General features: G+C 50.6%; 1 protein-coding gene across 2 annotated transcripts in view; it reads right to left on the bottom strand.

Annotated features, from left to right (window-relative positions):
• CHDH (choline dehydrogenase) overlaps window positions 1-13,989 on the bottom strand; it is a 34,816-nt gene extending 20,827 nt beyond the window's left edge. The window contains exon 1 of one of the 2 annotated variants that reach the window (XM_054504688.2): window positions 13,848-13,989. The gene's annotated coding sequence lies outside the window, so the exon portion shown is untranslated. Of the gene's footprint in view, window positions 1-13,601; window positions 13,760-13,847 lie in introns of those variants that run through there. The other variant, XM_045862172.3, reaches the window with a different exon arrangement.
• Window positions 13,990-14,239: the final 250 nt, after the last annotated feature.

The following is a 14,239-nucleotide window of genomic DNA, read 5'->3' as shown; positions in this document are numbered from 1 at the left end:
TAAGTAATAAACATAACAACAGAAATAAATAAAACTGAAAACAAATTTAAAAGTAGAAAAAATAAAACCAAAATTTGGTTCTTTAAAACAATAAAATAATAAACCTCTACCCAAAGAAAAGAGAAGGAACACAAATTACCAACATCGGCACTGACAGAGGAGGTATCATTACCTATTCTATAGACAATTAAAAGGCAGTAGAAGGATAACATAGAAACTTGGTGCCAAAAAATGCGATAATTGAAAGATTCTCAAAGCTGACTCAAGAACTATGTTACCTAAATAGCTACACATATCTATTAAAGAGATTGAATTCATTATCTAAACTCTTCTCACAAAGAAAACTTTGGACTTCATTGGTAAAATCTAAGAAACATCCAAGATGGAATAATACCAATTCTATAGAAAAACAGAGAACAGTTTCCCACTTATTTTTATAACGCCAGCATTAACCTGTTACCAAAACCAAACAAAGCCATCACAAAAAGACTACAGACCAATATCCATCGTGAACTGAGATGCAAAAATCCTTAACAAAATTTTAGCAAATCAAATCCAGCAACATACACTATAACCAACTAGAGTTGAATCCAGTGATGCAAAGTTGGCTCAACAGTAGAAAACAAATCAATGTATTTCATCATATTAAGAAACCAAAAAAAGAAAAACCATGTGATCATCCTATTGCAGAAAGCATTTGGCGATACTCCATATTCCATCCATAAAATCTCTGTGTACTCAAGGAATGAAAGAGAACTCCCTGATAAAGAGCATCTATGAAATACCTACAGCTAGCTTTGTACTAATGGTCAAAGGCTAAAAGCTTTCCCCCTGAGGTCAGGAACGAGGCAAGGATATTCACTCTCACCACTGTTTATTCAACATTGTGTGAAGGTTCTAACCAGAATTTTAAGGTTAATTATTATAAAAGTAAAAGGCATACAGATTAGAAAGAATTATAAATGTCCTTATTTACAGATAACATGATCATCTACATAGAAATCCCCAAGGAATTTACAAAAGCGACTGGAATATAAGTGAATTTAGCAAGGTCACAGGATACAAGGTCAACATACAAAGGCAACTGTATTTTTATATGCTATTAACAACTGGGCAATTTAAATGTAAAAAATGTAATAAAGACTGAGTTTATTTTTGATGCTTGACCACTGACAGCTTTAAGCTCCATCCCTCCCTCTCGCCCTCTATCTGGGCAAGTCAGTAAGAAAGCCCTGGCATTCCTGCCCTGTTGGGGGGGAGCAGGTGGGGAGTAGGTCAAATCCTGCAACTCGAACCCATATATAGGAATCTCCACCTTGGTCCCACTCCCTAACCATAATAAAAACCAGAGCCATTTACCCTTCCCTTCACTCAAGCTATCCCAGACCAACTTGTGTGTCAGCACTATTCTCCCCTGAAAACCCCATTATGGAGAAATAAGCCTTTTCATAGCCTCTTGATATATGTGTGGTGTCATCAGTCTCAACATTCAAATTCTGGGTGGTGGTAGGGTAGGGTTGATCCCATCTTCTGTGGGGCAACCACAAAATAAAACAATACCATTTTCAAGAGCATCAAGAAATATGAAATATTTAGGAGTAAATTTAACAAAATACGTGCAAGACTTATACAATGAAAACTATAAAACTGTTGAAAAAATTAAAGATAACCTAAATAAATAGAAAGAGAGAGCATGAACAGGAAGACCTAACTTTGTTATGATGTCAATACTCTCTAAATTGATTTATAGATAAGCTGCAATGCCAATCAAATCTCAGCAGGATTTTTTTTTTTTTTTTTTTAGAAATTGACATGCTGACTTCAACACGTATATGGAAATACCAAGGCCATAGAAAGTTGTAGTCAATTCATACAAAGAAACTCCACAGAACAGTGAAAATGAAGGGACACAAAACTTCACATCAACACAAATGAATCCTAGAAATATATTCAAATATAAAAGGCAAACTATGCCTGGTATGACCTAAATAAAATCTTTATATAAATACAGTTTTAGAACATGTAATTCCTATGTGTACCCAACATCAGAGCCCCAAAATATATGAAGCAAACATTAACAGATTTGAAGGGATTAACAGATAATTCTACAGGAAGTGGAGACTTCTATACTCAGATTTCAATGATGGACAGAATAACCAGATAGATCAATAGGCAATAAATGACTTGATTAACACTACAATCCCAATAGTAGACCTCTACAGAACACTCCACCAAACAGCAGAACAGACATTCTTCTCAAGTACACATGGAACATTCTTCCAGAACAGACATATATTAGGCCACAAATCTTAATAAATTTTTAAAAAGATTGAAATTATACAAAGTATCTTTTCTAATCATAATGGAATGAAAATAGAAATCACTATCAAAAGGAAAACTAGAAAATTTACAAATATGTGGAAATTAAACAACACACTCTTAAACAACCAATTTGTCAAAGAAGACATCACAAGGGATGTTACTACAAATGAAAATGAAAACAATACGCCAAAATTTATGAGATGGAGCAAAAGCGGTGCTAAGAGGGAAATTTTTAGTTGTAAATGCATACATTAAAAAAGAAGAAAGATCTCAAAAAAACAAACAAACAAACCCCTAACTTTACATCTTAAGGTACTAGAAAAAGAAGAGCAAACTAAATCCAGAGCTATCAGAAGGAAGGAAATAATAGATTAGAACAGAGATAAATGAAATAAGGAACAAAAAAACAATAGAGAAAATCAAGCCAAAAGTTGGTTCTTCAAAAACAAAGACAAGCCTTTAAGTAGATGAGATAAGAAAAAAGAGAGAAGACACAAATTAGTAAAATCAGATATGAAAGCGGGGACATCTCTACTGTTTTACAGAAATAAAAAGGATTATAAGAGAGCACTATGAATAACTGTATGCCAACAAAGTAGATAACCTAGATGAAAATTCCCAACAAATTCCCAGAAATATACCATCTCCCTAAACTGAATCATGAAGAAACAGAAAATAGGAATAAATCTAGAATTAGGATGTCTGAAATAAAGTTTAAAGAAAGGAAAAAAACGAGTGTTGACAAGGATGTAGAGAAACTGGAACTCCTGTGCACCGCTGGATGGAGCATAAAATGACACAGTCACTGCAAAAAAAAAAAAGTTGGGCGGGTCCTCAAAAAGTTAAACATAGAATTACCATACGATCTGGGAGTTCCACTCCTAGATATATACCCAAAAGAACTGAAAGCAGGGTCCCAGATACTTGTACTCCGGTGTTTCCAGCAGAATCATTCCTAATAGCAGAAAGGTAGAAAGAACACAAATGGCCATCAAGAGGTGACTAAAGGAGCAGGGTGTGGTATATCCATGCAACAGAGTATTATTCAGCCTCAAATAAGAACAGAATTCTCATACATGCTACAACATGGATGAATCTTGAAAACACTATGTGAAGTGAAGTCAGTGAGTCACAAAAGGACAACTGCTGCATGGTTCCATTTATATGAGAGAAATTCGAAGAGACGGAAAGTAGATTCGAGGTGACCTGGGGCTGGCGGGGAGAGGATATGGGGAGTTCCAGGCACGCCTCTGAGATATGGCAGGTTTGGTTCCAGATCAATGCAATAAAACAAACATCACAACAAAGTGAGTCAAATGAAGTTTGTGGTTTCCCAGTGCGTGTAAAAGTTGTGTTGACCCTATACTGTGGTCTATAGAGTGTGCAATAGCATTATGCCTAAAAGAACCAATGTATATACCTTAATTTAAAAATATATATATATATTTTTTACTAAAAACTGCTAACAGTCATCTGAGCTTATAGAGAGTCCTAATCTTTCAGCTGATGGAGGGCCCTGCCTCCATGTCGATGGCCGCTGACTGATCAGGGCAGTGGGTGCTGAAGGCTGGGGCGACTGTGGCGATTTCTTAAGTAGGACAAGACTTAAGAAGACTTAAGAGAAGTCTGCCGCACCAAGTGACTCTTGCTTTCACAAATGCAATGCGTAGCATGCGATGCCTCGGTTGGCGTTTTACCCACAGTAGAACCTCTTTGAAAACTGGAGTCGATCTTCTCAAACCCCACTGCTGCTTTATCAACTCAGTTGATCTGCTATTCTAACTCCTTTGTCGTCATTTCAAAAATCATCACAGCATCCTCACCTGGAACAGATTCCAGCTCAAGAAACCACGTTCTTTGCCTACCCCCTGAGAAGCAACTCCTCATCCGTTCAAGTTTTACCATGAGATTGCAACAACGCTGTCCCATCTTCCGGCCCCACATCTGATTCTGGTTCTCCTGCTGTTTCCACCACATCTGCAGTCACTTCCTCCACGGAAGTCTTGAACCCCTCAAAGTCCTCCGGGAGGGCGGGAATCCGCTTCTTCCAAACTCCTGTCCATGTTGATAAAGCCTATTGTCTCAAGAATCACACATGTTCTTAATGGTATCTAGGCGGTGAATCCTTTCCAGAGGGTTTTTTTTTTCTTTTTTTTTTTTTCAGAGGGTTTTTAATGGACTTTGCCCAGATCCATCAGACGAATCACTGTCTGTGGCAGCTAGTCTTACGAAGCATGGTTCTTAAATAATAAGACTCGACAGTTGAAATTACTCCACGAACCGTGGGCTGAAGAATGGACGTTGTGTTGGCAGGGGGGGCAACAACATGAATCTTGTTGTCTCTCTCCATGAGAACTCCTGGGTGACCAGGGGCTTTGTTAATGAGCAGTCATATTTGGAAAGGAATCTTCTTTTCTGAGCAATAGGTCTCAATAGTGGGCTTAAAATATTCAGTGAACCACGTTGTAAAGAGATGAGCTGTCAGCCAGGCTTTGTTGATCACTTACAGAGTAGAGATAGCATAATTCTTCAGGGCCCTAGGACTTTCCAAATGGTAAATGAGCCCTTAAAGACCAGCTACATTCACCCTTAAACAGAGAATCAGCTTGTCCTTTGAAGCATAGAAGCCAGGCCTTGACTTCTCTTCTCCAGCTATGAAAGCCCTAAATGGCATCTTCTTCCAATAGAAGGCAGTTACATCTACACTGAAAATCTTTTGTTTAGTGTAGCCACCTTTTTTTTTTTTTAAGATTTTATTTATTTACGTGACAGTGAGAGACACAGTGTGAGAGGGAACACAAGCAGGGGGAGTGGGAGAGGGAGAAGCAGGCTTCCCTCGGAGCAGGGAGCCTGATGTGGGACTTGATCCCAGGACCCTGGGATCATGACCCAAGCCAAAGGCAGTTGCTTAACCGACCGAGCCACCCAGGCGCCCCAAGCTGAGCTAGATCTTTCCAGATAATTGCTGCAGCTTCTACATCAGCGCTTGCTGCATTACCTTGTACTTTTATGTTCTTCCCTTCCACCTCATGAACCCACCTCTGCTCGCTTCAGACTTTTCTCCTGCAGCTTCCCCACCTCTCCCAGCCTTCACAGAATTGAAGAGAGTTCGGGCCTTGCTCTGGATGAGGCTTTGGCTTAAGGGAATGCGGTGGCTGGTCTGATCTCTCCAGACCACTCAGACTTTCTCCATAGCAGCAATAAGCCTGTTTCACTTTCTTATCGTTTGAGTGTTCACTAAAGTAGCACTTTTAATTTCCTTCAAGGACTTCCTCTGCGTTCACAACCTGGCTAACATTTGGCTCAAGAGGCTTGGCTTTCGGCCTAAATTTTCAATATGCCTCTCTAAGCTTCATCATTTCTAGCTTTTGATTTAAACTGAGAGACGTGGATCTCTTCCTTTCAGAGGCCACTGTAGGGTCATTAATTGGCCTAAGTTCCATATTGTTTTGTCTCAGGGACTCAGAAGACCCAAGGAGAGGGAGGGAGAAAGGGAGTGGTGGGTTGGTGGGGCAGTCAGGACACACAACATTTATAGGTTAAGTTCCCCATCTCACATAGGCTCGGTTCATGGTATTTCAAAACCCATGACAACAGGAACATCAAAGATCACGGATCACAGATCCCCATAACTAACAATAAAGTTGGGAATACTGTGAGAATTACCAAACTGTGACACAGAGATATGCGGTGAGCAAACGCTGTTGGAAAAATGGCAACAACAGACTTGCTTGACGCAGGGTTGCCTCAAACTTCCATTTGTGAGAAACAGATCTGTGAAGCACAATAAAGCAAAGCGCAGTAAAATGAGGTATGTCCGTTCTGCTTTGCAGGTACAGAACTTCTGTTTGAGGTGACGGAACATTTTGAAAATGGAGAGTAGTGATGGTTGCACAACATTGTGAATATACTTAATGCTACTGAATTGTACACTTAAAAATGGTTAAAATGGGGGGCGCCTGGGTGGCTCAGTCGTTAAACGTCTGCCTTCGGCTCAGGTCATGGTCCCGGGGTCCTGGGATCGAGCCCCGCATCGGGCTCCCTGCTCGGTGGGAAGCCTGCTTCTCCCTCTCCCTCACTTGTGTTCCCTCTCTTGCTGTGTCTCTGTCAAATAAATAAATTAAATCTTTATAAAAAAATGGTTAAAATGGTTAATTTTTATGTTACGTACATTTTGCCATAATAAAAAAAAAAAAAACCTCCCGTATCTTATACAATTCTGGATGTTGTTGAGGGACTCAAAACTATGATTGAGAAAAGTATAAAGAAGCCCAGGATATTGCCTCTGAGTAGGGTTGACAGCTCCACTGAAGGTCTGAAATAATTGATAATAAAAGTCGACAGGGTTAGGAAGCAACATGGCACCTTTACCAGGAGGCACCAAGCCTACTGTGGAGAAGTGAAGTCAGGTCCCTTATTCATGCGGTGACGGCAGGTCACTTATTCTCCTTGACCCCAGTCACTCCAAACTCCATCTCCTATCACAGCTCTGCCTCCAACACCCCCCTCCCTATGCCCCCCATGGAGGGACCTTTAATTGCTCTCAAAGTTCTGGATCTGACCTTCAACTAGGCATGCATCCCTCCAGCCTCTGGGCAGGGGCAGACTAAACTGGGGCCGTCTGTCTGGTGCCCACCTCTGTTGAAACTGGGAAAGTCCCTCAGGGTGCCTCTGTCCCGCTCCCTCGCTCTCCCAGAATCCTTGGCCCAAGATTTGCTGAATAATGGGGACAGGAAAGTGCAGGGCGCTTTCACTTCCCTTCTCAGGAGGCACATGGTCTAGCTCTCTGCCCCATGGCCAGGGGTGAGGTGGGGTGGGCTTTCCTCTTCTCTCCTGGCAGGCTGGGTGCCCGGGCTCCAGGCCGCTCCTCCCCAAGAGCAACATTTCCCTGTTCCTGAGACCCGTCTGAGGGGACCAGCTCCCTCCTCCCCTCAGAAGGCAGGTTTGGGCCAGGTGCAGGGGGTGGGGGGAGGGTGGGGGGCGGAGCAGAGGAGTCACTCAGGCTCCTGGCTCACAGTGTTGCAAAGTGACAGGTCCTACAACACACTCACTGTGTGCAAGGGAATAAGGGGTTGCAGAGGGAGGGCTCACTGCCCAAAGGGAAAGCCTTGGGAGCAGGGACCCCCTCATCCCTAGTGCAGTGCCCTCTCAGGCTTCCAGACCAGGTGGGTGGGCAGACTGACCCTCAGGGGGCAGGAGTGACAGGGAAGTAGCCCTTTCCACTTTGCTGGGCTACCTGGGCTGGGAAGGAGTTCCCTGGCATTGGCCGCGTGGAAAGTGAGGGGTGGGGCGGAGGTAAGGAACCAGAGAAAGCCGAGACAGCTCGTGTGTCCACCTGAGGGAGTGTGTGTGTGTTAGGGGGTGGGTGGGGAGTCCTACCACAGGTCAGGTGGCATCCGAGGCTTCCTTCTGAGTCTGGGTGTCTATTCCCCTGACTCGCCCTGTTTCCTGGGACCAACCCTGGCTCTGTTTAGGGCCCTGTCTGTCCACTCCTGGGCTCTGAGCAGGAGAGGAAGGGGCAAGAGGAGACTTCCATCTGTTCTGCTCCCCGGTCCAGGGGAGAAGACCCTCGTGCCACACTGGTCTCCCTGGGGCGCAGGGCCGCCACACTGAGCCACCCCTTCCACCCGGCCAGTCCGCTTGGCGCTGGCCACCAGGTCCCTGTGGCACTTCTGTCTGCGAAGCGAGGCTTCGGTCAGTTCAGGCCCCCACCTCCAACTCCAGTGAGGGACACCGCAGATGGGCCGAGCGCAGATGACAATCAATGAGGGACAACGAATGCAGGAGCCACCTCACCCTAGGAAGTACTGCGAGAGGCTTTTGTCAGCGTCATACTTGGCAGCAACTAACAATTCTCATTTCAAATTCTAAAATCAGTAGGTAAATACGTGTATTGAATAATCTGCCAAGTTTCACGGTCAGAATTTCTTGCAGAATGATAAATTTCCATGTAATTGTGAGCTCGTGACCAGTGCACAACAAGTTTGATAATTTTGGTGGAGTCAAACTGCAACAGAACTGTGCCCAGAATAACTGTGCCCCATCTCAGCAGGGCCCACACTTGGGACACAGTCTGTCTCCAAAGTCACACAGCTGGAGAACTGACCAAACTTTCTGGAACAACACTTGTAACAGGTTCTTCACAATTTCTTGGCATGCACGCACACGTGTTGTGTGTGTGTGTGTGTGTCCACTCCAGCTTCTGGCCTGTGCAGTGTACTGGGCTAGGGTCAGACTTTTTGGGCCACCGAAGTCCTGGCCTTCGTTGGTAACCCAAGAAGAGATGACAGAACTCTGGGGAGGGAGCAGGCAGTCTCTGCCGGGCTTGAGGCACAAAACCTGCTTCAACCTTCGAGAAGCTCCACCAGGGCAAGGCCAATGACAGCGATTCTGCTTTGGGCACACAGCTGCGGAGTGTGTAAACCTTTCCTTTAACCAGAAGAGGACTCTTCACGACTATGAGAAAGCAAGCAGAAGAGGTCTGTCCCCCAGTCGTTTATGCTGGCAAGCAATGACAAAAACCTAACTGTCCACCAAGAGGGGGTGGCAGAGTGAAAGAATGGGCCCATCCACATGAAAGGACCTGTGAACCCCTTTAAATAGTGACCATGTAGCCTGCTCCCTCCAGCCACAGCCTGAGCAGAGCCGAGCAACAAGCTCGGCTCCCAGTGACCATGGAGGCCCTTGATGCCCCAAGGCTGGCCCTGTCCCCGGAAGTACTGCCTTCACAACTGGCGCTGTGCTCTCGGGCCAGGATGGTGACAACAGTCACCCCACATCTGGGGGGGCCCCCCATCCAGTCAGGAGAGACACCACACCTACGAAATACCCTTGCCAAAAAAATCAAACCCGAATCTGCTCACACTTGTGGATCCACCCACCAATTCAGAAGCAAGTCAGAGGAGCACAGAAAAGGCCACCCAGAAACCCCACAAGGGGAATGCCATACATCTCTTCAACAACAGACGCCAGCGAAAAATAAACAAGACAGAGGGAGAGGGAGCAAAATCTTGCGAATAACGCACGGATCTTACTTAGATCCTGGGAATGTGAACAGCGGCTGGATTTCTGAGGCGGTTAAGAAAGTCCCTGCTTGTCAGGTGGGACACTGGCCCTGTGGGTATGCTGTCTGAAACCCACCTCCCACCCGGATTTGCCCGGATTCAGGAGCGTCGGCCACCGGCGCCAGCCCACACGCAGCCGTGGAAGTGCAGAACCGGGAAGTCAGAGTTGAGAAACTCTTAAGAGCAATTGCACACGGTGGCTTTATGTCTATTGGGTGCTCTCGTAAGATAATGGGCTTTCCAAAAAGGAAAGGAGCTGCTGGTTAAGATCCTTGGCTTGCAGCCCCAAAGCGGTCACCACTCGTGGTTTATTTAGCCCCTCTGGATCTCAGTTTTCTCATCTATAAAATGGGAACAGAGCCACCTCTTTCGTAGGTTTGTTGGGACAGCAAAAGGAAGTAAGAGCCAAAAAAACACCCTTCAGAAAATGAAAGGTGCCAAGCCAAAGCACGTGGCGACTTTGTCACATCCCCAGTGTGGCCGGGGTCCTGTCCTCGCCCTACTCCCCGCATAGCTCCACTCACCCTGCTTCCTCCTCCGTCGAGTGCCACCACGGCCAATAACAAGATCACTGATAATAGACGAACTCATGTATCACTGGTCAAAAGTAGATCACCAACCCTGCTCTGTGCACCCAGCGTCTCCGGTAACCCTCCCGGAGCGCTGTGGGGCCGACTTCAGCACCCCATGGACAGATGGGGCTCTGGGAGAACAGCGGTCCCCGACCCCCCGTGTCCCGACCGGCTTCGAGGTCACAGCACACGGGCCGGGACCTCGCGGGCCTTCCTCCTGGGACAGGCAGGAGTCCGGGTCCTGAGCCGTCCCCAGCCCGGCCCCTCCTCACTGCGGCAGAGCAGATGACCGCCGCTGTGTGGCCCTGCGGGGAACACGGGGGTGCGGGCCTTCCGTGTGGCTTCCTGTCCCTGGCTCAAAGCACACATTACCTTCGGCCCTGCAAAGCTCAAGCAGCAGAGCAGAGGGGTCAGAGGGCTACCCAGGGCAGAGGTGCTCCCAACGGCCCCATGTCCCAGCGCAGGTGGGCCGCTGGGGCCCTGGGAAGCAGCCCAGAAACTGCTTGCTCTTCACGAGACAATGAGTCCACTGTTGACGGGCCAGGGCCTTGATTAATATTTGCAAAAGGAGCAAAGTGGAAAATTCCATCTGGGCCGAGGCGGGGCGCGGGATGTGTCAACACCCTCAATGACCTTGTTCTCTCAGGGATGGACCAGGCAGAGAAACGAAGGCCTGATAAAGGTGACAGAACCTGAGGCTGTCGCTGCCCTTGGGTCCGAAGGAATTTCCTTACTTGGGTTGCAGAGGTATTACTTTGGCTGTCTGTCCTGCCTTCCCTGCCCCCAAATTTACGCAGCCTCTTGAAATCCTTCAACTTTCTCCCTATCTCTTCAGAGTGTCCCCACAGCCCTGCCAGGCCCGCAGGGTAGAAGTCAGACCCAGGTTACGGATAGGAAAACTAAGGCCCCAAGACACCAAGAGCTTCCCCCAAGGCCAGCGGCTGGAGAGTGGCACAGCCGGCAAAGCCTGCGTCTCGGCCGCCCCTGGCAGCACAGAGCCTGTCCCGGGAATGTGGAGTCAGGTGCCCCCGGGGACGGGACAGGGCAGCCTTCTGGGCTCCAGTAGAGGCCCTGACCGTCACTCCTCCAGAGGAGCAAGAGGAGAAAGAGGAAGAAGCCCAAACCGGCTCTCCCGGGCAGGCAGCTTTGTAAGCACCACCTGGCAGGAAGGTGCGCAGCGTTTGTGCCTTCAAGCATTTAGCGGTGCCTCCGAAATCCCGGGACAGGAAGGCACCCTGCGTGGCGGCTCCTCTGAGAAACCCGGAACGGGCGCAATTTGTGCCTGAAGGGGTAGGGTCAGAGTACCTCCAAAGGTTACTTCCCTCACAGGCTCAAGTCACCTCTGCGAGCTGATGTCACTTCACTGTCTCCTCCGCCCCGGGGGACAGAAAAGGAACCTGAGGCTCTGAGAAGCAGTGACTGGCCACACAGAGAGAGACGAAGCAGAGACCACTGGGTATTTAGTGGCCCTGCCCCCGGTTTAGAAAGCCACAGCGTTATTGGGCTTAGGTAGTCAAATAAATGGTGTCCTTTTCAGCAGGGCCCTCAAAGGCTGCATGCTTGATCAACAAGGACCTCTCATGAAGGACACTTTTTGGGATGACCTTCCAAGCCAGCGTGGACCCCCGAGAAGACAGGCAGGACAGCTTGCTTGTCCGCAGAGAACACCAGCTGTGGCAGGGCCCTCCCGCCACGCCTCACCTTGCAGTCCTGTCTGCAGAGCCGGCCATGGGCATCATCACCATCCGGGAGCCCCAGCACTGTGCCCCCCACACCCCCTGCCCAGGTTCCCTCCTTCCACCCCCCCCACCGCATGCTCAGTGACCTCCACACCATACTCACCTGCCCCCTTCACCCACCAGCCCCTTCCCCTGTAGAAGGAACCCCCGCCTCTCCTTTTCTTAAAACCAACCCCCCTGACTCCACTCCAGTCTCTGAACCCACTTCCTCCCATGCCCGTCTTCTCCCTTCTTGCCAAAACCACCCCTGACTGCCAGTGATGTAAGCCAGGCCAACCCTGACCTCTCTGCCCCATTGATCGGTGAGGGCTGCTCCCTCACCCCCGGGTTTTCTCGCCACCCCCCGGTTCCACCTCTGCATGCCTGCTTGTCCCTGAAACCCTCGCCCTCAGTCCCACACTCCCACAGCAAGGCCTGCTGGGGCACTTGGCTGTATAAAGCCCGCATAGCTCTGAGCCTGGCCCACGACACAGGCTCAGCTGTTCACCGAGGGAATGCGTACTGGTTAGCAGCTACCTCCCCGCTGCTACCCCCTGCCCTGCACAGCCACCCAGGTGGTCTGTATAAGGCTTAAAACTGTCCCCCCACCTAAAAGTCCGCTGTCATTCCTTGGCACCGCCGGACAAAGTTCACGATCTCCACCTGGCCAATGAGATTGTCTCCATCGGCCATTTCACGGCAGGGCGGGCACATGTGCCCTTGAACGTGCACTCATCTCATTCATCCTTGGTCCAAGAGCGCCCATCAGCCAGCGCCCGTGTGTCACCTTTGCACCCCAGTACTGGCACCCTGCAGGTGTTTGCTGAGAAGACAGATAACTATCTGGGCTGGAAATGGTCTCAGGGACCACAGGGCTCAAAGCAATTCAGAGAGGTTGAGTAAGGGGCCCAGGGTGAGCCAGCCCCAGGCAGGGATGAGCCAACAACCTCCCCTGAGCCACTCTTCCTGGTCAGGAACTAGATCAACCCTCTAGAAACGTCACCTGGAGCCTCATGTGTACGCAGGCCAGAGCCTCCGGTGACCTTGAGGCTGGGTCCAGTCCATGTAGGCCCAGATCTGAACCCCACAGGTGAGTCAGGCCTAGCACACAGTAGGACCTCAGCAAAACCAGCTGCTTGACAAGGTCAACCTCTCTCCAGCTGACAACTCCCTCCATGAGTCTCACTGCCCTCTCTAGGCCTTGGTCTCTTCACCTGTACAATGGCCTGCAAATTTAAGTGGCCTTGAGCTGGTCACCCTAACCTCGTCCTTTGCAAACAGAGGGGGCTGAAGCAGCGGAGTTCCAAGCTCTGCGATCCACTGTTAGCCCAACTAATTTTTGTTAACCTGTCCTCAAATCACTGTGTATCAAAAGATGCTTTCAGCAGCCAAGCGGGCGTCAAAACTACCAGGGGCAGAGCCCAGCCCGGACTGAGGGGTCCCCTCGCAATCTGAGGGCGGGCCCAGGATTTGCATTTAAGGCGGCGCGGAGACGCGGGGGCAAAGCGAAACCCCGCGCAGCGCGGCTGCGAGTCCACAGCAACGCAGGCTTCCGCCTTCGGAGCCCCAAGAGTCAGTGTCAGACCTCCTTTTGTGCAAATAAACACACACCAGAGAAGCTGGGGGCGGGGGGCGGGGGATTTCTACCACCCTAACAACAGACAACTTAGTTCCTGCGAAGAAGTAGCTCCCCCAAAGAACTCGACGCAGCTTCGGCTGCCCGCGACCCCACCCTTTGGTTTCGGGGCGCTGGGCCTTTGCATAAAGTGGGGCTCCAACCTCGGCGGCCAGCCCGGGTCCTCCCGACTCCCCCACTCCCCGGCCCGAGGCCTCACGGGGCTCAGGAAAGTGCGGCCAGGGGCCGTGCGGGGCGGGGCGGACGGGAGTCGGGGCGCGGGCACCCCCCCCGGCCCCCCGCTACTCACCCTCGGCGGCTGGGACGGGGGACTGCGGCGGAGCGGGCGGCGGGCGAGGCGGGGCGGGGCCGTGCGGGGCGGGGCGGACGGGAGTCGGGGCGCGGGCACCCCCCCCCGGCCCCCGCTACTCACCCTCGGCGGCTGGGACGGGGGACTGCGGCGGAGCGGGCGGCGGGCGAGGCGGGGCGGGGCCGTGCGGGGCGGGGCGGACGGGAGTCGGGGCGCGGGCACCCCCCCCCGGCCCCCGCTACTCACCCTCGGCGGCTGGGACGGGGGACTGCGGCGGAGCGGGCGGCGGGCGGGGCGGGCGGGGCGGGTGGCGGCGGCCCGGCCCTGGCCCCGCTACCCTCTAACTGGCGGCGCCGGCGCACGGCGCGCTCTCCGCGGCCCGGAGGGGAGCGGCGGCCGGGCGGTTCGGACCGGGTCTGCGCCGGGCCTGCCCGAGGGCGCGCGTGCTGCCGCGCACCGGGCTCACTCCTCGCACGTGTGCGCGGGGCCCGGGGCCCGCTCGTGCTCCACCGGCCAGGTGCCCCGAGGCGCTGGGACCCGGCCCCTCCCGGCGGGCCCGGGCAGGCCAGGGCGCTCCTACGGTCCCCACCCAGGGAGGGGGCCGCCCTCGGCTCCGGGCGGCGGGGGCGGGGGCCGGG

The sequence above is a fragment of the Mirounga angustirostris genome, unplaced genomic scaffold, assembly GCF_029215605.1.
Source record: "Mirounga angustirostris isolate CCGP_5_RB_7025 unplaced genomic scaffold, mMirAng1.0.hap1 SCAF_1, whole genome shotgun sequence".
Taxonomy (NCBI): Eukaryota; Metazoa; Chordata; class Mammalia; order Carnivora; family Phocidae; genus Mirounga; species Mirounga angustirostris.
This window is presented reverse-complemented; position numbering and strand designations above follow the sequence as displayed.